The 26167-nt window shown below is 36.4% G+C and overlaps 1 long non-coding RNA gene across 5 annotated transcripts; it reads right to left on the bottom strand.

The window, feature by feature from the left end:
• Positions 1-17878: 17878 nt before the first annotated feature.
• LOC107777880 (uncharacterized) lies at positions 17879-25614 on the bottom strand. Of its 5 annotated transcripts, none has more exons than XR_012694895.1 (9): positions 25301-25614; positions 24936-25099; positions 23986-24074; positions 23847-23903; positions 23564-23616; positions 21609-21646; positions 19296-19364; positions 18974-19042; positions 17879-18225 (listed from the first exon to the last, which is right to left on the bottom strand). It is a non-coding gene; the product is annotated as an uncharacterized LOC107777880 (long non-coding RNA). The 5 variants fall into 5 exon arrangements; XR_012694892.1 differs by lacking the exons at positions 19296-19364; positions 24936-25099; positions 25301-25614 and adding exons at positions 21739-22711; positions 24187-24227; positions 24323-24438; XR_012694891.1 differs by lacking the exons at positions 24936-25099; positions 25301-25614 and adding exons at positions 24187-24227; positions 24323-24438.
• Between the last annotated feature and the right edge of the window lie 553 nt (positions 25615-26167).

Here is a 26167-nt window from a genome sequence, read left to right as displayed (position 1 = left end):
TCCTCCCAAGTAGTAATGGAGTTTATGGGGAGTGAATTAAGCCAATTTTGAGCTCTCCTGTCACTGAGAATGGAAATAATAACAGCTTTATTGCTTCTGGTGTCACATTAGGTTGCCTTTGCGTGAAACATATCGACAGAAAATTCTTCAGATGCTGCTGAGGATCTTCAATGTATGACCGTGAGAACAGTCCCTTGTTCTGCAACAAATGTAGCATGTTGTTTGTTATTTGAAATGATTCCTCTTGTATATGAGGGACTGCAATTGCGGTTGCCAGATTTTCGGCGGTGGGTTGTGCCCAGTCATACAATGCTGCTTCTGGAACAAGAGGCACCACACCCTGATTGTTCGGGTAATTCTCATTGTTTCTGTTGTTTGGATTTTCTACTCTGTCATCCATGTCTGGTTTGATTTGTTCTGTTGAGTTCTGTTGCTATTTGCCCTTCTTGTTTGCATGATTCAGTGCCTTGAAAACTTTCTCAAGATCTGATAATGCTTCGAACAATTCACTAGTTCTTGAGGAGTTTCTAGGCATGTACCTTTAGCACCCAAGACTACAAACGTTAGAATTTCAATGTATTTGGTTTAAAATGAAGAAAATTGACTACACTAAGAATTCTAGCAATTCTTTTAGCTGCAATTAATAACACCGTAAAGTCCCCGGCAACGACACCAAAATTTGATTACTCCCAACTATGCCTTGTAAAAAGGACTTAGCGGTCTTAACAAATATATTCCGGTTAATAAGTCCGGAGTCGAATCCCAAAGGGAATTAACCTATTAAACACAACTACTAGACTCACACAAATTCATGCAATCAATCTTCAGAAATATTTAAGTAACAAATTTGACGTTTACTAACTTAATATCACGTAATGAAAATGCAATAATTAATAACTAACTACGAACGGATTGTAGACAAGAATTGGAATGATCTAAGGTTATGATTTCCCCTATTGTCGGAATCCTTTCCGCTACATTTTCTACAAATTTGCCTAAGTCTTCTCTACCGATCATGAACGCTCTGAGTGTTGTAATTCTTTCCCGAGTAACTGCCATAATTTACTAGACATATTCTCCCGAATTACGCTAGCTGGCATTAAGTACGACTCACTCGGATCGCACCAAGGTTTCGTTATCCCTAATCCCACCTTTAAACCCTCCGTATTGATCCCTCATATACGTTAGGAGTGATGTTGTTCAACAATTACCTAAATATGCACTCTTTTCCGAGTAATACGTACTAAATAGGTACAGTCGATTGAGGGCCCTTCAATCAACAACAATAATAATATAGTTGAACAAATAGAGAAAATACTACGGCAAATCTATGTTAACGTAACAGGAAAATCATCCTCCAATAAGTTCCATCAAAATCCTAGATTAGGAGTTTAGCTATCCCTACTCATAGTAACAATATCCCAGATATTTTGCATAATTAAATTATAAAGTAAAGATGAAAGGATGTAGAAATCAATGATTCTAATTCCCAACGGTTGTTTCACGAGCTATCCTTGCCTCCGGTTGCAAAACTCCTTCAAAAGTGGCGTTTTATGTCTATTTATATGTGTAGGAAAAGATCTAAACGACATAGGCCAGGTCCTAGTCAAACCAGGAGACGAAATAAGCCTTCAAAGTTCGGAGTGTGTGCGCCTCAGACCTCGCCTCACGAGGCTTCACGCGAGCAGGAGCTCGCCCCAGACCTGTCGTCGCCACCCTTAACGCGAGGTGGACCTCGCTTCCTGCCTCGCCTAGCCTGCTCCCACGCGAGCTAAAATGCTCGCCCAGCCAGCTCCCACGCGAGCTATTAAGCTTGCTTCGCCAGCTTTCTCATTTATCCGCTGCTCACTTCTTTCTTTCTTCTTTTCAATTGTTTTCGAGCACTCTTTAGACTTTAATTATTTCTTTTGTTCTACTTTTATCTCCAATTCACCTACATATAAAATAGACTCCATTACGTGCAAATAAAGTATAGTTTATCATTAAAGCATACAAAATGCAAGGCAAATAATGTACTAAAATATGAAATTATAGCCACATCAAAGTCAATATATAATGGGTTCAATTTTGATAATATTAGGTGCTTATGTGATATATTTATATCTCACTTAATAATTCTTTATAGACGGATGTTAGTAGTGTATGTTCCAATGTGGCGTTTCGATTGCTCTGTCATACAGCTCTTGGTGTAGGCATTGATATCCTTTTCAAAAGTGCAGCGTATAATTTTCATGAGAGAAATATGTTGCGGTAAAGGGAAGTCAATATTGGTGTTGACTCTTGCGTTGCAAGGCAGCAAGGGCATGTTTAACTACATATAGTTGATTTTTCTTTTTGGAGCATATACACAAACACACACGAAGTTTACAGACGTTACTACATAAAAAACTTTTGGATAGAGTCTAAACTCTGTAAACAAAAACCAAACAATTTCAGTAAAACAGTAAAGATAACAACTCTGTATTAGTTATTGCGAAGTTCCCAAAAAGTCATATTCTAAACTATTTTTTCTTTTTGAATATTTCTCATTTATTTTTTGAAAATGGATTAGCAAAAATTTCAATTAATATGATTATATTACTATTAGAATTGAATCAAGCATGTTCAAACAGTGCGAGAGGATATTTTAAACTGATTTCAAAAATAATATTTTTGAAGAGATCACTAAGTTCTAACGATTAATAGTGGCTCACAGTATTATTCCTCACTCTTCCCCAAAATGTAACATACATTGGTGAACTTTTTTGAGCGTAAAAGATATATTAGAGAATTTACAAAATAATCAGCCTAATAATTAATCTAGACGGGAAATAAAATACTCATAACAACATACATCTGGGGTTATATATAAACACTATTTAAAAACAAAACTGCAAAGAGAGAGTTCAAGAATTGTACCTATTATTTGCTTCATCGTGTCTTAAAAAGAACCAATAGCCGCTCTATATGACATCGAAAATACCCAAATGGTTAGAAAGCAAGAAAAGAAAGCATGTACGCAGCCATATATGTAGCCTCATTATTTTTTCCCCGTAATATCCACTATTCAAATTTTACAAAGATTTTGTTAATTCCACAGCCTTGAAGCTCACCTCTTTGCTGTTCTTAGCCGACAATCCTTGGTTAGGAAATTGATGTGTGGCTATAATTTCATATTTCAGTATATTATTTACCTTATATTTTATGTGCTTTAATGTTAAATTACACTTTATTTGCGCGTAATGGAGTTTATTTTATGTGTAGGTACACGAGAGATGAAAGTAGAGCAAAAGGAATATTTAAAGTCTAAAGCGTGCTCGAAAACAGTTGAAAAGAAGAAAGAAAGAAGTGAACAGCGAAAAAAATGAGAAAGCTGGCGAAGCGAGCTATTGAGCTCGCGTTAGAGCTGGCGAGGCGAGCCTTTGAGCTTGCGTGGGAGCAGGCGACGCGAGGGATAAGGCGAGGTTGAGCTTGCGTGGAGGCAGGTGCCGCATGGTCTGGGGCGAGATTCATCTCGCGTTTTACCTCGCGAGGCACGGTCTGAGGCGAGTCTGATCCGGATTTTGAAGGCTTATTTCGTCTCCCTGTTTGACTAAGACTTGGGCTATATCGTTTAGATCTTTTCCTACACATATAAATAGACACTAAACACCACTTTTGAAGGAGTTTTTACGACCGGAGGCAAGAATAGCTAGTGGAACACCCGTTGGGGGATAGAATCATTGATTTCTACATTCCTTCATCTTTACTTTGTAATTTATTTATGCAAAATACTTGGGATATTGTTACTATGAGTATGAGTAGTTAAACTTCTAATCTAGGGTTTTGATGGAACCTATTGGAGGATGATTTTCGTGTTACGTTAATATAGATTTGCCGTAGTATTTTCTCTATTTGTTCAACTATATTATTATTGTTGTTGATTGAAGGGCCCTCAATCGACTGTGCCTATTTAGTGTGTATTACTCGAGAGAGAGTGTATATTTAGGTAATTGTTAAATAATATCACTCCTAACGTATATGAGGGATCAATACAGAGGGTTTAAAGGTGGGATTAGGAATAACGAAACCTTGGTACGATCCGAGTGAGCCGTAACTTAGTGCGAGCTAGCGTAATTCAGAAGAATATGTATAGTAAATTATGGTAGTTACTCCGGAGAGAATTACGACACTCAGAGGGCTCATGATCGGTAAAAAAAATTTAGGCAAATTTATAGGAAACGTAGCGGAAAGAATTCCGACAATAGGGGAAATCAGAACCTTAGACCATTCCAATTATTGTCTACAACCTGTTCGTAGTTAGTTATTAATTACTGCATTTTCATTACGTGATATTTAGTTAGTAAACATCCAATTTGTTATTTAAATATTTTTAAATATTGATTGCGTGAATTTGTGCGAGTCTAGTAGCTGTGCTTAATAGGTTAATTTCCTGTGGGATTCGACTCCGGACTTGTTAACCAGAATATATTTGCAACAACCGCTTAGTCCTTTTTATAAGGCATAGTTGGACGTGATCAGAAATTCTCTAAACAAAGTTAATTTTGTACCAATGTCATGGGTATTCAATCAATCTTGATTGTGTGACAGTTTATAAGAAACGAAATAGTGCAGAACAAGTAAAAATCATGCACAAGAAAGAATAACAAATATGTACCAGCAATCTAGCATAAAAACATAGGAATCACAAAACTAAAAGATAAAAAATAAACATATCTCAAAAATTTGATGAGGAGATTAGTTACCTTTGGCAGGTGGGAGAAGACGAAGATTAAATCAAACAATAAAAGTTTAAAAAACAATAAGGAAGTTTAGAATTACTGTCTACCCGTAAAATGGTACAGTTGAATTTGTAACATGATTTATAGACAAGTGAATCGATTTGACCCAAATATACGAAGTAAATAAGAACACAAATAAGATTATGAAATAAAATTAAAGGAAATACGAGCCTGGCTAAATGTTTAGCTTCTCAGATGGCGGTGGCACGAACAAAATTAAGAGTAAAATAAAGAAAGCAGTTCTATTGAATAAGGGCAGATTATAGTTTTTTCATACAGAATGTTTCGTCTCTACAAATGATGCTAATTCCCTTATTTATAGCTTTATTTAGGGAGACAAGATCCCCAAATCAAGCTCCTCTTGAATGTGAATAAAACCGTCATTGATGGCTGCATAACTGTTGGCTATAAATACAAATATTCTCTGTAACGACTGCTCACTGAATGTTATCCGATGTCAATATTTTGAATCTTTATTATCGCTACTCTGTCTTCGGGATTCACTCAGCACCGGTCACATGCTCGCATCCGGTGTCAGCTGTTTGCTGACTCACGTCCCACCTGTCTTTAGTTCTGTCACACCTCCTTTTTATAGGGAAATGAGTTTTTCAGTTAAAGTGACATTATTAAAATGATATTATTTATTTTGTTTCAAGAGTTGCCCCTTGGAATAATTTATTACGGCTTCCCAAGTCGCCATTTTCTTTAAAATTCCAATTCAAGGAAAATTGACTATGTTTAAGTCTGTGAAATACAGAAGACCGGGTAAGGAATTCTGTTAAACTGAGAGAAGGTGTTAGGCACTCCCGAATTCCGTGGTTTTAGAACGGTCGCTTTACAATCATACTTGGCATAATTAACGGATTATTACATATTTTAGAACCTATGTGTATTTTTACCTTTTACCGCTTTTAGTTGCTTGATTATGGCGTTTATGGAATTATCTTGACACGAATCACACGTGTGTGAATCCGTTTTATTTAGTGTGCTAAAATCATGTCACACGTACATATACACAATTAATAACACTTTATTATTTATTAAAATTATTTGGACAAAGTCGCGCGAATGCGTACCATGATTTATTTTTGGGATCATAATCGTGCCATGCTAACGTGTACACAATCACGATAATAGATTAAAGCGCACCTAAATCATTCTACGAATATTTAACGGTTTATTAATTTTCTAAGTTTAAGATTATTGTGGATGTCCAAATTATGGAATAATTTATTGAGGACATGATATAAAATTAATCAAACTAATTTGAAGCTATTGGTTAATTGCTAAATCATCTTTTCTTTGTCACAAGAAAGTTCGTTGAATATCTGGGACTACTTATAAATTGATCAGGTCTTTACAGTAAAAGCAATTGATAAAGCTCATCACATTGTGGTCCAATTAGCATTGCCGAGCCAGGTAAGAAAAAGCTGGGCTCAGATGGAAAAGCCCAATCAAAACTATACACATCCAGCAAAGAATCCAAATGGACCCTGTGCCACTGGATAACAACATAGGGCTTGTCTCTACTTAAATATGGGTCCATCAACGGGCTTTAATAAAAATAAGGTTGTGATTTCAATTACACTTGTAACCGTTAATTCCAGCTATAGCCACTACTCTGAACTCTATCAAATTCATTTCTAATTCCAGATAGGCAACAAGACTTAAAATTAATTGTAATATATGAGAGGTCTGTTACTGTATTTACAACTTGCATTCGAAGCACAAAATATTCAAAATGCGATAATTATCAACAATTACATCACACGACTGTCGTGACTAAAATGAACTCATATCCATATCCATATCTTCATATTAACAGAGGGTTAGCAGCAAATACACATTGTTCTCAAAGCTTATAATTAAATCTCAAAACTAGTTACATCTCAAAGTTTACAATTAGAGTTTCTTAATTATATTTTGTAAGGAACCTCACGTAATTAGGCACTCTCCAATAAGATATATTTATCTAATCTAGTATCTAAATCTAAAACACAGAAGATAAATTTTCAGCCTGCACCTGACTAGCAACTATAGCCTCGATATTCCAGGAGTTCCACTTTTGGCTTCAAATTTAACAACCTGACCAATTAATGACTAGCTCTGTAAGTTACATCCACACAAGACAATAACAGTCTTTTCTCATCACTCATTACTACACACGATTGTATTTTTCTATTAAATTCATATCTAACTGTCATAATATACAAATCAACAGTCGAACAACATTAAACTTGACATGGAAGAAACATGATTCACATTTCACATACTATCAATCCAAAATGAACATATTCTCATTTGATTCTAGTGATGAACATAATTAGAAGAGTGATCAATACCTGGACATCAGTAGTAAGACTTTAAAATAGCCAAATAAAAGCCAGAAATAACTTCAAATTGGTGTTCAGCTACTAATTGAAGGAGAGACAACAACAAACAACAGAAATTCCCAGCTGAAACCACTTCAAAACCCAGAAATATAAAGGAAATTATTTTTGAAACCACAAAACCAACTACAGCTTTTTTTGAATTATTTTGAATGTCAAAATCAATCTAGAACTCTGTTGCTTTTTTTTTTTAGTTTTCAAAGCTTTTATTTTTGGCTTTTCAGGTCCAAATTTTGGGATTTTTTTTTGAATTTCAAAAATGTTTTCAAATGCTTCTAGGTGTATACAAATGAGTGAAAGTGAGGTGAGAGCGAGAGTGAAATGAGTGTGAATGAATGAGATTCCCCTCAAATGTGTGAGGGGAGGTGCTCTTTTATAACTGACTTTCCAACATTTTTTTTCCAGTTATTTTCTTTTCCTTTTGCTCCTTTTCTTTTTCTGTTTTATTCCCTCATCCCAAAGCCCTTTTTTTCTCTTTTATTGCTACTTAATCCTTTCTCATCTCCTAGAAACTTCTAAAATCAACTACAAAATAGATTCTTCTAACTTTTTCTTCACTTTAGCACCCATAGACTTCTAGTAATTACACTACCAAATAGTCGAACCTCTTGGTCAAATAAGCCCACGAATTCTCTCCCAACCCACTGACCACACCTAATGGACATGCCTTGTCCAAAAGAAACAAGCCCAATTTCCTTTTAACTAAATCAAAACTAACCAAACAAAGAAATCAACCAATTTATGCTTTAATTAAAACAGTAATTCGACTAAGGCAAATTGATTTAACTAATATGCAATTAATTACCAATCTAGATCAGAAAAATATAATGTTAAACTTAGCTAATTAAACAAATTAGTTACTAGACCAATTTCAAAAATAAAAGAAAGTGAAACACGAAGGGGAAAAGAGGATGCGGGATTTGGGAATTTCACCTTGCAAATGCTCAAATGAGGGTCGAGCACAGTTGAATTTCAAGACAGCAAAAGTTATAGGAGAAATTGGAGCTCTGGTTAGTCGACGACGATCTAGCCGGATTCTGATATCTTCCAAATGAATTGAAACTAATGTTAATCGAGTGTTCTCAACGAGAAAAATCGATCAACGCAAGTCCCAGGTCAAATCGAGTCTTGAAACTACTGGAAAAAAAAATCAAAAGGGGCAGACTAGGTTTTTGGGTATTTCCTAGATCTACTAAACGTGACGATTGGTGGGTTTTTTGGAGAAAACAATAGCAGGGATCAGGAGAGGCAGGGGATTATAGGGTGATGTCTTAGGGTCATATGGTGAAGGGCCACCGCCGTGGACGATTTTCGACCGTGGCAGATCGGCGGAGCAGCAGTGAGGATAAGAGAATAGGTATGAGAGGTCTTTTGGGGGTAGGGGTCAGGCATTTGGACAGTTTTAAGGGTAGTGAAGGGCCACTTTCGAGCCGTCTGATCAAAATCAGGGAACGACTGATATTAAACAAATCAGAACGATGTTGTTTTATCCTGAAAAAAGCTGGACCGAATATGGGGACTAGGCTGAGCAGGTTTGGCTGGAGTTGGGCCACTGGATTTGGACCCAATTCGATTTAGAGGAGGGAGATGGCATGCTCTTTTCTTTCTCTTCTCTTTTAAAATTAGTTTTCAATTCTAGCCACTAATTAACTAACACAATACTTAGAACTTAAATTGAAAAATTACCCCCACCCCCCAAACCTATTTTAACCTAGTAATAAACTGATTATTAATTATTTAGAAATGTAAATTAATGGAAGAAATCTAACTAATCTAACCTACAATGCTAACATGGAAAGTGACTAATATATTTTTGGTTAATTTAGTGTTTTACAAGTGCAATTAACGTATAATTAAAATCTAAAAATGCAAAAAGTAAAAGACAAAATATTTTTTTATCATTTTCATGATTTAAAATGCTACTAAATATGCATAAAATACAAAATAAAATAATAAAAAAATTAAATAAAATATAAACAAATTCCTAAAATTCTATAAAAATAGTTAAAGGCTATTTTGGAATGTTTTAGGAGCAATTTGTATATCGTGCAAAATATATGTGCTCACTGTTGATACCCGATTTGGTCCTCATATTTTATAAAGTATTTCATATACTTTCAAAATATCATTTTGCGCTATTATCCAATTTACAGGGGTTATATAAGATTTTCTATAATTTCTTTTAATCTTTAAAATTGATTTTCTTCCATCTTAATTATTCAAATATTTATTAATTATCCCTTCAAATTATTTTGGGATGATTTAATCATCCAAATTTATTATTTGTACCCACATATATTTTATAATATTTTATTCCATTTTACATAATTATATTTGCCTCTTTCTACTATTTTTACAATATTTTGCAATAATAGCCTATATTATCATAATAATTATATTTTTATATTATTTATGTCAAAATAGCATATTCATATTTTATAACTCTGAATTATTGTATTAAATGTCTTAAATAAGATTTTATTTATTAAATAGCCATTTGTTATAATTTATTTTAAAACATTTCATGTATTTTAAATTATTGCACAATATAGGGCTAATTTTCAGACCAATTAAGGTCCAAAAGAACAGGACCATTCCCAATCGACCCCTAGAAGCCCAAAACCAAACAACCCAATAGGTCTGCCCCAGTCCATGACCCGTTACACCCGACTCGGCTTATTTAAATCTCAGCCGTTGATAAAAAATGATCCGCAGCTCACAACATTTCCCCCTTCCTCCTTATATCTCCTCAAACCAAACCCTATCCCGTTCTCATCCTGCATCCGCCCTCAAACATTCCCTTTTGTCTCTCAAAGCTAAACCCTAGCGGCCGGAATTTGCTCGCCCTTTTCTCTGCATTTCCCCTCGAACCAGAGATCTCCTTACCTTTTCTGAGTACTTACCACTCCAATATAGTAATAGTAGGTATTGTTCTATCTATGGAAGGTGTATTTCATATAAATCGGGTCTAAATGGGCTCGATCTTGAAGATTCTGTGAGATTCCGGCTAGGTGCATCAAAGTATACAGAGTATCTCTCCGATTTGGCACATCTCCATTGATTCCGGCTTGATTAGGGTTTTCCATACTCGTTGCCCTAATCCGGTTTGAAATCAGTTTGCATGTGGCCTTTTCCCTTATTATGTATGATTGATTTTCTTATTCTGTGTGATTGGTCTTTTTTCCATTTTTTTTACCTGTTATTAACACTATATAAACCCCTTCCCCTAAGGACAAACCTTAATCACTACTGTTATTCTCTCACTCTCATTCATTCTCGACTATTCTGAAACTTTTAATTATGGCCGGCTGAAAGCCAAGGCCACCGAAATCCACTCTATTGACCTTCCCAGTGCGAGCACTGCTCGGGGCTCATTTGAAGCTCCTGTGAACTCTAACGTACTGGGGGTTTGGGGTCCTGTTGTTCTCCTTTTGCTACTGATATTCGAGTGATTGTTGGAACTTGTTTTTTCCCTTTATTTGCTTGTTAAATATGCAAACTGATAATTATTCAGACCCTTGCAATTATGTTCTTCCCTGTTAGTGTTCATGCTTCTGAATATCTGTGTTATGTGAACTATTCTAAACCAATGTGACAATGTGTCGACTTTGCTTTTTCTTTTGCAATTCTTCATCAGAACTTGTATAAGTTTACATATGTTCATTAAGTGTAGTCAATTTGGAGGATTTCTGGCTGTTATGTTTGTTTGAGACTGTCATGTTTATGTATACTTAAATTCCTATATTGGCCGTTTGGTATTGAATCCTTTCTCATGCCTTACTTTGATCTTTTGTATTGAAACCCCTTAGGAAACTACATTCCTGCTCAGAATTGCTTTAATAAATCTCTTCCTATTGAATCCTTATGCACAATCTGCTATTTTTCTGCAAATTGACCCTTGACCATCACATGTGACAATACTATCTAGATGTTTAGCCTAATATGCTCCCTTGCCATTGCTAAACTTTAATGTATACCTATTATATGTGTTCACCCTGACTGATTTATAGCCATTATGTTTATGTATAGCTAGTTACTTATATATGTTGCTTGTTATGAGTCCATGCCTTAGATTCTCGTGAGAAACTGATTCATGCCCAGAATTATTTCAAATGAATTACTTTCTGTTAAGTCTTTAATGTACAATATGCTACTTTGTTAGAGTCAATTCATGAGGAACCTACATACCAATACTATCCCAACTAAGTCTCTCTGCTGTTTGTAAACTCTAATGTTATGTTATCATTAAGTGCTCACTAGTTGCTTAAGACTGCCGGGATGATTTCCAATATATTTAGCCTATTTTTCCTATATGGTCAACTGGGATAAGTCCTGATGCTTGTTTAACATGTTAGTCTGGAGTTGACATGCTTTCACCAACCATGAGTCCTTGTGTTTTCTTTAAGATTATGAGCCTTGTGTTATGATTGATATCTGCCTGACACTCAATATGTTAAGTTTCTCATGTTCAAACTAAGTGATTGCTTCCCCATGTCCACTAGTCTGTTGTTATTCTGCTTGGCTGCAAGTTAGCTGTAATCATGTCTTCCTTAGGTTCTCATGTTTAAGGCCTTTCTGTATAACTTCTCCTTACTTGTGTTCCTAATTATGACTCCTCTAAGTTTCTTTGTTAAGACTCTTATGTCTAAAGTCCCCTTTAGGTTAATTCTGAACCATGCTTTACTTGGAAATTCTGCTTAACTTTGACTTGCTATCTCTTAACTTGTTCTCTAGGAAATATAACTTGTATCTATCTTGCGTATGCTATGAGACCTTGTGTAATCCTGCCTATGTGCCTTTGGTTTGGAAATGTTCTGTTTCTCTGTTAGCTACAACCCTTAGAGCTAAGTGTGTAATCTACTTAGCATATGGCTTGTACTCACTATCAAAACAGACTCAATGGTAGGAGTATCAACACCAATATCCTTCACAAAGACCAAATATGCCAGACATCCCTTCTCAACCATCCGTTCAGCCTTCATATATGAAATCAGTCTACTGGGAACATAATCCAGGGAACCACTCCACTCAACCCTATACAATCCTAGCATCGCCAACATCACAGTCTTAGCGTGACAATCCAAAATAGTGTGACATGGTGACAACCAATCCATGTCTAAAATCATGTCAAAATCATGTCAAAATCAGTAAAAGATCAACTCTCATCTTTAATCCCCCAATAGTTACCACACACGACCGATACATACGGTTCACGATAATAGAATCACCCACCGGTGTAGATACATGAACAACATAACTAAAGAATCACAGGGCATATCTAAATGATAAGAAAAGTATGACGACACATATGAATAAGTGAAATCAGGATCAAATAATACTGAAGCGTCCATGTGGCATACTGAAACAATACCTATGATCACGTCATCAGAAGCAACTGCCTCTGTCCTGGCTTTCTGAGCCCTACCCGGAGCTGGCTATGCGGGTGGTGTAGCTACTGGTGCTGAAATCATAGACTGAGAGCTCTGCTATGGAAACCTACTCAATAGTCTGGGGTAATCTCTCTTAAGATGACTCAAGTCTCTACACTCATAACAACCTTTCCTGAAAGGCTGTTGACCCTGATAGCCCGAAGAACTGTATGTGGAAACCTGGGCAAATGGAGTACGGTAAGAACTCTATGCCGGCAATACACTGACTGATGACTGAGCTGGGCGTGCACTATAGGAACTGTGGCTAACTGAAGAACCACGAGGAACATGGCGAGCTGCCTGAATGAGTCTAGAAGAACAACTTTTGTTGTAATAAAACTGGCCTCCATATGAGGCGCTGCTGAAACCACCTGAGCTATGAGGCCTCTTGGCCTATCGCTCCCCACGCTCCTACCTCCAACCCATCTCTAAGAGTCTAGCAATCTCGACCACCTGGTCAAACCTAGCATCTGTCGCAACCTCTCGAGCCATACTGAATCGTAAACCTTAGTTGAGGCCATCAATGAACCTCCTAATCTTCTCCCTCTTAGTGAGAATCAACCATACTGCATGACGAGCCAAATTTGCGAACCTTATCTCATACTCAGTGAGTGTCATACCCTCCTGGCGTAGCTGCTCAAACTACCTATGCAAGTCCTCTCTACGAGTCGGTGGGACAAACATCTCCAAGAAGAGAACTGAGAACACATGCCATGTAAGTGGCGCTGCATCAGATGACCTGCTCAACTCAAAAGTTTTCCACCGTCTGTAAGCTTCCACAGTCAGCTGAATAGTAGTAAATACAACCCCATTGGTGTCCAAAATACCCATTATGCGAAGAAACTGCTGACACCTATCTAGAAAATCCTGATCATCCTTTGACTCTACTCCACTAAACTCTGGAGGCTTGAGCCTCCCAAACTGCTCTAGCCTTTTCTTCAACTCATCAATCATAAGTTGACAAACTCCGGTCCGAGCAGCAGCAACCGGCTGAACTGGCAATACACAGGGTGTCTGGAGTCCCTGAGCTAGCTGCTCAGGAGTACGGGCGGCTGGAGTCTGGGCACCTCCCCCGGACTGTAAAGTGGCTGGTGCAGCTGGAACCAAAATCGAAACCGCCTGAGCTAAGCTCGTGCAAACAGTCAAAATTTGGGCTAAGGCCTTCTAAACGCTAGGAATCACGATGGGCACCACTAGTGCCTAAGCTGCCCCCGCCAGCTCAACAACATCTGGTACCTGCTCCTCAGATGGAGCGACTGGTGGCTCCACATGTGCTGCTCTATCTGTAGTACGAGCCACACCTCGGCCTCTACCGCGGCCCCGGCCTCTCGTGGTCCTAACTGGTGGTACTGGTGGCCGTCCGCATGATCCGGTCGCACGTGTCCTCACTATTTGTGTCACATTCGAGTTTGTAGCTTGTTGGAACATTGTGGCATCATATGAGACTTTTGGCAGTGTCTGAGGTGGCTTCCTACCTGAACAGCTTGTACTGGGTGAGACGAGATTATTGGACCTGGGATCAGTGCGATCAGATTTATACGAAGCATATTAAAGAGTAAATATTGTTATTCGGTCCATAATGAGGTAATGGTTCTTGTCGAGAGGAGAGACTCAATATATTGTGATTCGGCAGGTCGTTATGAGTTCTTTACATCTTCTCTGTCGTGGCAGTATTGCAAGAGTTGGAACAGGACTTATATGGGTCATGAGGTGTGTTGTGAGCATCAGATTCGTGGATTTTCGGTTGTTGTTATCAAGGGATATTATTATGGTCATGTGAATTATGTGGTGCACGGTGTGGATTCCGCGAAGGTATGCGAACATGTATTGGTGCATCGTGTAGTGATTAATACGGCGTTCGTATGTTGGAAACAGAGCTGGTAGAGGATTTCAGATGTTGGAATTCGGTTCTAAGGCTTATTGGACTAGATAAAAGGGAGGATTTTCAGGTTTTACTTGAGCAAATGTGCTCAACTGGGTTGTGGTAGCACGGGTAGGTGCACGAGGTGTTAAACAACGATTTCGGACAACTCAGAGCAGTTCTTAGCACGTTCGAGGACGAACGTATATTTAAGTGGGAGAGAATGTAACGAACCGACCGGTCGTTTTGAGCCCTAGCGCGTCATTCAGCAGTTTGAGACCCTGAGCAGCTTCACTTCAAGTATTATGACTTGTACGTGTGGTCGGAATTTTTTCGGGAAGTTCGGAGTTGATTTGGAAAGAAAATTCTAATTTCGAAAGCCTTAAGTTAGATGATTGACTAAAGTATGACTTTTGAGTAAACAACCTCGAAATCAGGATTTGAAGGTTCCAACAGGTTCCTATGATGATTTTGGACTTGGGCGTATGCCGGGAGCAAATTTTGGATGACCGGGGAGCGTTTCGGCGCCTATTATGGAAGTTGGCATTTTGGAAGAATTTCATAGATTTGAGCTGAAGTGCATTTCAATGTTATCAATGTGCGTTTGGGATTCTGAGTCTGGGAATAGTTCCGTATGGTGATTCTGGTATAGGGAGCGCGTCCGGATGTGGATTTAGAGGTCCGTAGGTCATTTTGAGGCCCTTTGGCGAAAGTTGGAATTTAAAGGTTTTAGGAAAGTTTGACCGGGAGTGGACTTTTTGATATTGGAGTCGGATTCCGATTCCGGAAGTTGGATTAGGTCTGTAATGTCAAATGTGACTTGTGTGCAAAATTTGAGGTCAATCGGACATGAGTTGATAGGTTTCGACATCGATTATAGAAGTTTGAAGTTTCAAGTTCATTAAGTTTGAATTGGAGGGTGATTCGTGTTTTAGCGTTGTTTGATGTAATTTAAAGAGTCGACTAAGTTCGTAATGTGTTTTGGAACGTGTTGGTATATTTGGTTGAGGTCCCGAGGGTCTCGGGTGGATTCCGGATGGTTAACGGATCGAATTTGGCCTTATGAAATGCTGAAGTTGTTGTCACCTGGTGTAACCGCACCTGCGAGGTTTTGGCCGCAGGTGCGGGGCCGCAGAAGCGGACCAGGGGTCGCAGAAGCGGAGCAAGTAAGCCAGGGGAAGGACCGCATGTGCGGAGTTTTGGCCGCATCTATGTGGGGCGCAGAAGCGGAAGAAGACGCAGGAGCGGAAGGAAGCTCGCACCTGCGATGTCGCAGAAACGGGGGTCTTTCCGCAGGTGCAAGGCCTTGTGTTTGGGGTGAGTTCCGCAGAAGCGGAGGCGTGGTCGCAGAAGCGACGCCGCAGGTGCGAAAATATCGTTGGGAGATTAATTTAAGAACGAGACTTGGCTCATTTTTCCCATTTTTCACTTGGTTGGGGCGATTTTGGAGAGTTTCAAGGAGAGATTTTCGTCATCTATGTCAAGGTAAGTGATTCCCACCTATTGCAAGTTAAATACTTTGATTATATAAGAATTTAGACTTCAGAATTAGTAGAAATTGTGGGGGTTTTGGTAGAAAACCTAAAAATTATATTTTTGGATTTTGACCACAAATTTGGGCATGAAATTGAGAATAAATTATATATTTGAGCTCGTAATGCTATGGGTAGTGTTTATCTTCGAAAATTTTCGAAATCCAGGCACGTGGGCCCGAGGGTAACTTTTATCAACTTTTCGAGCGGAGTTGGAAATTGCTATAAATTGATTAATTATGAGTATTAGAGTACATTTTGATTGGGTTGCATCTTAATTGACAAGTTTTGGAGCGACGAGCATCAGTTTGAGATGTTAGAGGGTTTTGGAGCCGGTTATGGAATTTCAGAGCGAGGTAAGTCTCCTGTCTAACTCAGTGAGGGGGAAATTACCCCTAGATGTTGCATATGGATGTGTGCTACTTGTTGTGGGGGCTACGTACGCGCGAGGTGACGAGAGCCCGTACGTAGCTACATTCATGTTATTATCCTGGTAGGCTTAGGTTCACTCATGCTATAGCTGTATTATTTGAGCAGTCTCTCCTATTAAATTCCTATGTTTTACATTACTACTTGAAACTAGGCTTGTAATTGTAGAGACTTCACGAGTTCTCGATTAGTCACCAAATAACTTTACTCCTCCTACGGCATGTTTCCATGATAATATATATATATATATATATATATATATATATATATATATATATATATATATATATACACTTCTTTTGAAAGTTTTTGTTAAAGAAATTACAACTCACACGTTTATTCGTGAGTGCGGTCAAAGCTCCTTACTCTTATGGGATCGGGTCGTTCGCCTCGGCAGGATTTATGTACCACTCTCTCATGGGAGCGGGCCGTTCGCCTCGGCAGGTTAATTGATTTATCATATGGTTCGGCCCGTTCGACCCTCGGCAATGTACAGTTTTATTATTATGTTGGATCGGGCCGTACGCCTCGACATTTTCTATATCATATCCTCATGGAATCGTGCGTAATATTTGGCAAGAAGCCAGAGTATCTGTAAGTTTTCCCGATTTGGGTTATGAAAATCTATCTGATGAGATCCACTATATTCATATATATGCTCCGGTTAAGGAGGAAAATTTCCAAATTGAGAGCTCGAGTTCCTCGTAAAGAGGGGTATTCGTACCATATAATCTATACTTGTTTATCTCATTTATTTACGCTGCCTCATATTTACTTACCCCTTTACTGTACATGATACTATTGGACCACTAGTAAGTGTCGATGTCGACCCCTCGTCACTACTTATCTAGGATTAGGCTAGATACTTGCTGGGTACACGTTGCTTACGTACTTATACTACACTTGCTGCACATTTTTGTACAGGTACATATGTGACTAGTGTGAGAGCAAAGGCGTATATGCATACGGGGACTTACGTGAGCTGCATTCCACATTATGACCCGCAGCCGGCAGAGTCTCCTAAAGAGTATTTACATTTTTCCTGTCCAAATTGTATTCCGAACAGCTGTATTTTATTTTATATTCATAGTTAATGCTCATGCATTTGTGACACCGAGTTTTGAGATGATTATGGGTTGTTCTGTATTGAATTCGTTGAAAGTATTATTAATTACTCTGTAAATTCCTATTCTTTACTATTTAAATTGAAGGAAAATATGATTTCAAAAATAATAAAAATAAGAACCCAATTACGTAATTATTGTTGACTTGCCTGACAGTGGTGTCCGGTGCCATCACAAACTTTATGAATTTTGGGCCGTGACAGTCACATGTACATACTAGATGAGGCTGCCCGTGCTATGCACGGGCCCAATATGTCAACTTAGTAGCAAATATGCGAGTACATTATGTAATGTATGAATTAGAAGGGTGAAAGAAAAAATATGAATAGCATAGAAACAATAAACAAACATTAGCACAGCAATTGAATGGGAAATAGAAGCAATAAATAGTACAGCCGTTTAATAAAAGATAACAAAGAGTTCACATATTTTTTCCTCTCCTTACTTTCATCCATGTAAAATGGCTCATTAAATTATGTATTCTGCAGTCATACATCAGCACTAGATAACCAGTTGTCATAGTTTTGCATTCTTTTGCTATTTAAAGAAAATCGCCAACGTAACTCTGTGGTATTGCCAAAGCGAAGTCTGGTGTGAATGTTAGATGCTGGGTGAAAGCACATTCTTTTGAGTCCTTAAGGAAAATCCTAGAATCCATGCTTTCTTCACGTGGAATTTAGGACACAGCTCTACACATGATCTAACAATATAATGTTTCAGAAAATTTTAGTGACAGATGCTATAACATAATGAATAACATTTATCAACATCATCAGAATGTTGTTCTACACTTCAAATGGCAAAAGGAAAGACATCAAAGCATAATACATTTCACTCTTTATACATAACATAGACTTAGTAAGTTCACCCCACCAAACAAATTCAATAAAGAAGAAGATTCATGAAGCAAGAATTTAATAGATGATGAGAAGTTGGCAATAGAAAATTCCAATGCACTTGTATTTGATTTGGAAAAAGAAAAGAACTTGAGCGGAAGAGATGACTAAAAGAAAACATTTAACAAAGGAAACCAAAAATGTGTAGTCTAACTGTTGGCTGCTTTAAAGCAGTAAAATCATAATTCATGTGATATGCGAGAAAAAGCTAGACAAACACACATTTTTCTATGAAATATCATAACCCCCCCCCCCCCCCCCAAAAAAAAAAACAATGAAAAAAACTTCCAAGTTAAGAGAAGTAAAAAGGACACATCACAAGTCCAATGACTTCTACTGTGAAGAAAAGCTTATTGTTTCCATGACAATCTTATGTAGGTTGATAACATTGATTCAATTTGAAAGGAATTGCACGGAGAAATATTTAAAACCATAATATATATGTACCACGTCAATACATGGAAGCAGGTTAACATATCATATCTCGTGCATCAACATCTTCTTATCAAAGCTTTTGGGACATCAAGTGTTAGTAGCAAATAAAAGACACACCTGTATTTCTTGTAGATTTCATGCATTTTTACAAATATAGAACTTCCTCTTCATTTTCTTGACTGCAATCTGCCAAATAAAAGTTGAATCAACATAAGCCATGTGGATAAGAAACACAACTCCAGGATACACGGGAATTCCAAGCATATAGATGTCCGTGTTGAAAAATAATACATCTTAAAGAAAATTTAATTGGAAGTAAGGGCATCATAGATAAATTAGCCATAAAAGAACAAAAGAATATTTTTCCAGATGTAGGTTACGAATGAGCAGCAAATTATCTTATTAACAGATTAAAGTGGTTTTCCTCATCATAGCCTACCCCATCTTTAGTATTAGAATTTGGACCACAACTAGAGTTCAAGTCCTCCCAGTTATCAACTCCAACACCCTACCAAATGAAACAACAGCTTATTAGTTCCATCATTTTTGAAGATCAGCTTATTAATTCCAACATATTTCATCAGCAGGAAGAGGTTTCACAAAATAACATCAGATTCTTTCAAGACAATGTCAACCTCGGATTGCTAAAACCATGCTAGTGGTAGATTACAAATGCACAAACAACTATGAAAATCAAACCCTCTTTCGTCGGTTGTTGGCCGTCGAAACAACTATTTTCTAACAGGTGCTCCTGGAACAAACTTTAATCATTGTGTTGTTCCTGTAATGCTCCTTAATGAATATATATGCAAGTAGTTGCATGGCGTATAATGTATTTGACCAAGTGGTATCAGCCTGATATGTTCTTACCAATTAAATTTCTTTTTTGCATTCCATTTTTAATGAAAACATAAGAACTAAACATAAAGGTTTTCATCAGAAGAAAACTTAACAACATGTAATTTGATTTGATAATCATAACATACCATGTAAGACACTTTTGGTTAAAAATATTATAATAAATTCCAGATTTTCAGATAAGAAGTTGGGGCTTGGCTCATTCAGATAGGAAGAAGTACTGCACTCTTTCATTTTTGAGAACTTAATAAAGTAGCAGTACCTAATCATAATTTAAAACAGTAGGGTACACCTTTTGTTTTTGGAAATAGGAACTTATGAATTAATCGCACTCATTAACAATTAAAAGAGATTCCTTTGTTACAGAACTCTTTAACAAAAAGCACAAAATTCGTTTTCTTAGTTTTTGAGTTATTTAGCCTTCTTGATTGTTTAAATAATATGAAACTGTGAACATTATCCTGGTCAGAATTTCCGCACAATTCTTGCTTAAAAGTTGAAGGTGGAACATGTATAGGTCTACACTACTATATGCAGCATCCTTAAGTTTTTTGAAAAAAACAAAAGAAAGAAAAAGAAAAAAACATTAAGACACTTCTAAACATAGAGAAATTGCCAAACAAATTTATGTTAAAAAGGTGAACCACCATTACTGTAATAACTTGCCCGTGTTCAGATATCATAAAATTTGATCGACTTAAAACTTATCATGAATGGCATCATAATTCATAGTCAAAATAGATTATCTCATTAGCATCCATCATTGCTTCCTAATATCAATTGAATACTTATGCTCCACATTCACAAAATAAATTATTAGCTCAAAGCAACATATCTCTCTTGGAAGAAGAACTCACAGGTAGGTTAAAGGAAGATAGTAGCATTATAAGCTAAAGATCACCATCTTACAAGCGTACTGCTGCCTAATGCGGGTTATATTTTTTCATGCTACTCAAAATGTATCCGATTTATTTATTCAAAAGTTATATTCACGTCGGACCAATTTCGCAAATATAAAGCAGTATGAGAAAATATTAGTAAATTATATATACCAAATGCAGCGCATCATCCTGATGGTCGTAGATGGATTTTCAAAATCCTTGTATCGAGATGACATCTTGGTCAACAATCAAAATCTATTCAAATAGGAATTATCTAATAGTTTTAAAAAAATATAGTAATGAGTATCACTGAAAGTGGTAGCACAAGCCATAATATCATAGTGTCAACTAAGATTAACTACATGAAAGAGTGATAATCAACATGTCTATCCTTATCTTACTCTGCCTCCACGATTTTCTAAAGGAAGAAAAGCAATAAAAAGTTAATGACAGTTGATTTATACCAATTTTATGTTTCACAATACAGCAGTATGGTGCTAGAAATAAAAGAAAATAGACTATCGCTAACATATTCTGATATATTAAAACTTGGTACATAAATGAGGGAAAAAGGGTTCTACAAAGTACATGAAAAGGATGTTTTATTTACTCCAGAGTACCATATTAGAGACTTGACTCGCGTTCAACATGATATTAACTCATAAAACTGCCGAAATGCAGAACTCTTCAGCACAGCTAGTTTTTCAACTTTATTTTAACTTTTGAGTGAATGACTTCTATTTATTCAGGAGCAAATTACTATTTCTATCAATATTCAACTTGTAGAGACCTCATTGAACGAAGTAAAATCACACTATACCATCATCCTTTCTCTTTATTGAAAGATTCTCTCTTTTACCTAACTAAATGGTCTCTCTACTTCATATTTAACCATATTATGAAGAGGCCACAGTTCTTGATATAGCAAGCATCCATATACTATCTCTTCAAATCGAACTTAACTTAAAAGTAGGTACAATTAAAAGGTAAAATACAAAAATAAAAGAACTTACCTTAAGGATCACACTAAATTGATCTTCTGACAGGTTCCCTGGGAGAACAAAAGAATGGTAAAATTAGATATATTTAAATTTGTATTACACTTTGAGACACACTCATCCCTAAATGTAAAAATTAACATACTTTTTTTGTTTTCCCCCCAATTGAATCCGCGAAGAATATGACCATTCTTTTGCTCTATTCTTGAAATTTTGTACTATCATATCAAACCAACCAACGTAATTTTTGTTGCATGACTTAGTAGTAAGCAAAACTTTTTAGTCTTAAAACCTAATCTTTAATAGGATATTGAATAAACAAAGAAAATGAAAGGATGAGAGTAGGAGATGTGTCTAACTAATATACATGTCAAGTTCATGACTAATAGAATACCTCAATTGTAGGATTCTCTCGTGTTTCAGATTTTGACAGTGTTATAATAAAACTATATGCTACTTTACTGAGCTATCATTGTGCTACTACATTATTTTAAAATAACACAAAAGTACAAGTACTTTCTAATAAACAAAAGCAGAATGAACCACGACCAAATGCAAAATTTGTATCCCCACTGGCCTGCACTAAGAAGATTATCAGTTCAAAATACATGAGACGTACGAATTCTCTTGATTCCCTCCTTTACAATTTCAGATCCTATTGGCTAGGAGATGTTCAAGACCACATTGTTATTGCCATTTGAACATGTTGACCAAAGAAGAGCAAATTCGTAGGAAAACCAAAGCCCCACTATAAAGGTAGTAGAAGAGTAATAGCTTTTAAATACCTCAAATTCAGAGTTGTTACTTATATTTTAAATTTTAACACGAAAAATATTATAGAATTAAATGTTCTTTCACCAGACAATTATTGCTCATAGATTGTATCGTGTTGAGATTGCACAAATTACAAGTACTACTCAACAACATAAAAACAAAAGGAACAAAGGACACAAACAAAATTTATAACTCTTCATAGATTGAAAAAGATAAAATTTCCTATCTGAAAAATAAAAAGGAAGAATATTCTATGGAGTTTATATTTCCTTTTTGCCTCGATCATTTGCCGCAGCATTTAATCTGATTACAAATTAATATTGTTCAGCTCCTTTCAAATAATCCTGTTGCAAACACAAAAAATTAAAAAGTGAGAAGACTTAATAGCAACTTGATTGTAGTCGCAATTTACTCTATAACATGACCGACATGTTACATGCGTGTAGCAATGAGTGTATACTTCATTCGTGACAGGACTACAAACCGGTGAAGTATTGTCTCGAAGCAATGCAATATTTTATAATTCCCAATTGTCCTGAGAGACATTTGAAAAGATGCAAAGATACTACAGGAACAAATGTTAAAGTGCTAATACTTGAACCTACAGAGATCTACATAAATGCATTTTGTAAGTGGAGTAAACACTGCCTATATAAATCAAAACTGAATGTCCCAGAAATAATATATATCAAGACCGACATCCTAGACGGTAAGAAGATCGAGAGTTCAATTTCTAAACTATTGAAACCCATTAAGAACCAGTAGTAGACTTGATACAACAAAGAAAAAAAAACAGTTTACTTTCAAGATGTATATTTTTATTTGAAGAACTTTGGAGAATACCATCATTGCGAATACGAAAAAGAAAAATACTGAAGCTCCATGATATATGTTGATGACATTATATTATCCATAGCCTACTATTTTGGTGTAACTATGTTTTATTCGTAGAAAATATATAGTCCATAAGCTACAAAGCATTATCTTGTAAGAAATTTGATTTATCGTTATTAAGTAAAACATTAAATAAACTAAGTCATGCCCATTACTTGCATTCTCCATCAACGATGTCCATAATTTTCTAATCCTTCTTCAGAGCAAAGTGTCAGACACATATAGAACATGTCAAAGAAAATAAAACACTCAGGCATAGTAGCACATCTATATATAGCATAGCAGAAAGAAAAAAAACTCACAAAATAGAGAAACATGCCGAATATGTTCATGATCAGCATTGTCGTAGAGGTTGCTGCCAAAAAATATAAATACATGTTCAATCACTTATTCAGTAAACCCATCTTTAAAACCTTCTATGGAAGAAAAGAATTCCCCCCTTTGCATTAGTTCGTTAAACAATATTGGTCAAAATATCAAAGAGGAAAACAAAATCCATATTCAAGATTTAACTTTTTTAAGAAAGCCAAAATCTCTCTTTCAAATTTGAAAGCAAAATAAAACAAAAAGAATGTATTCTCTTACCTTGAGAATTGCTTGAGATAGAGAGAACACTGCTGTTGGAAAAATAGCGTGAGCAACCTAATCAAATTAGAAAAGCAAAATCACATACCCAAATCAGAAGAACATATTGCATGTGACATAGAAACCTCAAATCACATACCATCCAAGGTTCACCAAGCGGAGATACGGGTTTGATTGCCGCTATGCCCAAAAAATATCATACCCCCAGAATATCATCATTGCCTCGACCTTTGAAACCAATTTCAGACATGCATGTAGAGAATCCAACAAAAAAACAACCCAAAAGCTTAAGATGTTCATAATTTCTTTTGAAAAAAAAGAGAAAAAGCAAAGGAGATACCCATTTTCCTGCTTTTATATAGCCAGGAAACTGAAAAGTCACTGCTGAAACCCAAAGAGTACCAAAAGCATATACATAAATTATAAAAGTAAAATCAGATGAAAACAGTGAATAAAAAGGAAATAGCACAACCCACCGGTGAGAGAAATAGAGCCGGCAGAGAACAGAGAACAGAGAAAAGTAGAGGAATAAGCATAGAGAGAGAGAGAGAGTGAAACAAATTACTGTAAATTTACTTACAAAATTTACAATGAAGAAGCCAAGGTTTCAGGTGGATTTGTCCAAAACTAACACGTGGAATCACAGTCAAGTTAGAAAATTGCCCTCACTTTTGGTTTGTTTACGCAAATACCCTTCGTCGCACCAAACTTCCACTTATTATTATATAGTTAAATTAAATAAATAAATTAGTTGTGTTTTCATTTGCTATAGAAAGAAAAAGTTTCAAAAAATATATTCTTTCATCTAGTCTAGTTTAATTTTCAAGAGGTTTTAATAGTGTGAATATTGAGTAGTTAGTATTTTATCTTGCTTCTTTAAACTAAATGTAGCTGTAGCATTTTTAAATTATTATTTTAAAAGATTTGAAAGAAAATGCAATACAAAAGTAAAATAAACAGACATAAGCACATAAAGAAAGAGGGGAGAGAAAACAAATTTGGAAGAAACGAAGAGGGAAAGGGAGGGACACAAAAAATATAGACAGACGAGAAGGTACACAAAAATTAGGGAAAACTCTAGGCTTGTACCTCCCTCTTCTTCCTCATCGACTCATCATCATCTTCACCACAAAAGCCAATCTGAAACTTTCTTCATCCTTCATGAAAAACCAGTCCAAAGGTTCCTCAAAATACCGTGTAATGCTTCGCAAAGACCAGCTCTGAAACCAACCTTTAACAGTCATAAAGACCACCTGAAAACACGAAAAAATAGCCACTAAAACCTCCAAACACTACCTCAAATCCCACCCCCAAAACAACAGCGAAAAACAGTACCAAACAATCTAAAATGTCCAAAAATGACCCTAAAACCAGCCCCAAATAGCCCCCTAAAATGAAGCAGAAAATATAGCTAAAACAATCACTTTTCCTCCATAAATAGCATGAAACCCAACTGAAAAATAGCCTGAAACAGTCCAAAACATCACTCAAAACCCAGCCAAAAGGCATGCAGAAAGCAGTCCGAAAACGCAGCCAAGAGCAGCTCGAAAACGCAGCAACAGCTGTTGCCAAGCTCACCCAAAAAAAAAGTTTATTTGAGCTCAACTTCGAAGCTTCCTCGTCCAAGTTTGTCGTTTGAGGTTCGAGTTTTCAGTCGATGTTCCGTTATCGGAGAGGTTTCCAATCTGAGATTAGTGAGGGTTCCCGGCTAGGTTTTTTATTTCGTGTCGAGTTCTCCGTTTTGCTTATGGACAATCACTGATTTCCTGTTTGTTGGCTTGGAGTGTCTTCAGCTAATATAAGGCCTCTTTCTCTCCTTTAACATGCATTTAGATAATAAATGAAAGAATAAAATAAAGCACATTTAATGTCATCATTTAGCTTTAAAAGCTTAACCCAAATCATGTGAGATTTTATCTTTAATCAAGAGTAATATATTATGACTGACACAAAATATAAGCCAACCATGTTATGTACCTAGAGGCAAGTATCGTATACTCTACTTGCTCAGATCGTCACTGATCACGCCCAACTATGCCTCCTAACACTACTAAAAATTCGGGCAAAATCGTCCAAAATAACCGACCAAAGTGGGTCGGTAATGGCCAATAACCGTCCAAAATGCGACCATTTACGTATGGACGGTATTTTGAAGGTCAAAAGGGCATATTGACCAAAGTTGGTCGTAATTATCGACCAACTTTGGTCGGTCAATTAAATTCAAAAAATAAATTACTGAAAAAATCGACCAAAGTTGGTCGGTTATTTCTGACCAAAGTTGGTCGGTTTTATTAAAAAATAAAATTACCAATCGAATTCGG

Source organism: Nicotiana tabacum, chromosome 9, assembly GCF_000715075.1.
Source record: "Nicotiana tabacum cultivar K326 chromosome 9, ASM71507v2, whole genome shotgun sequence".
In the NCBI taxonomy this organism is placed as follows: Eukaryota; Viridiplantae; Streptophyta; class Magnoliopsida; order Solanales; family Solanaceae; genus Nicotiana; species Nicotiana tabacum.
Note: the sequence above shows the minus strand (reverse complement) of the source record. Positions and strands in the feature narration are given on the sequence as shown.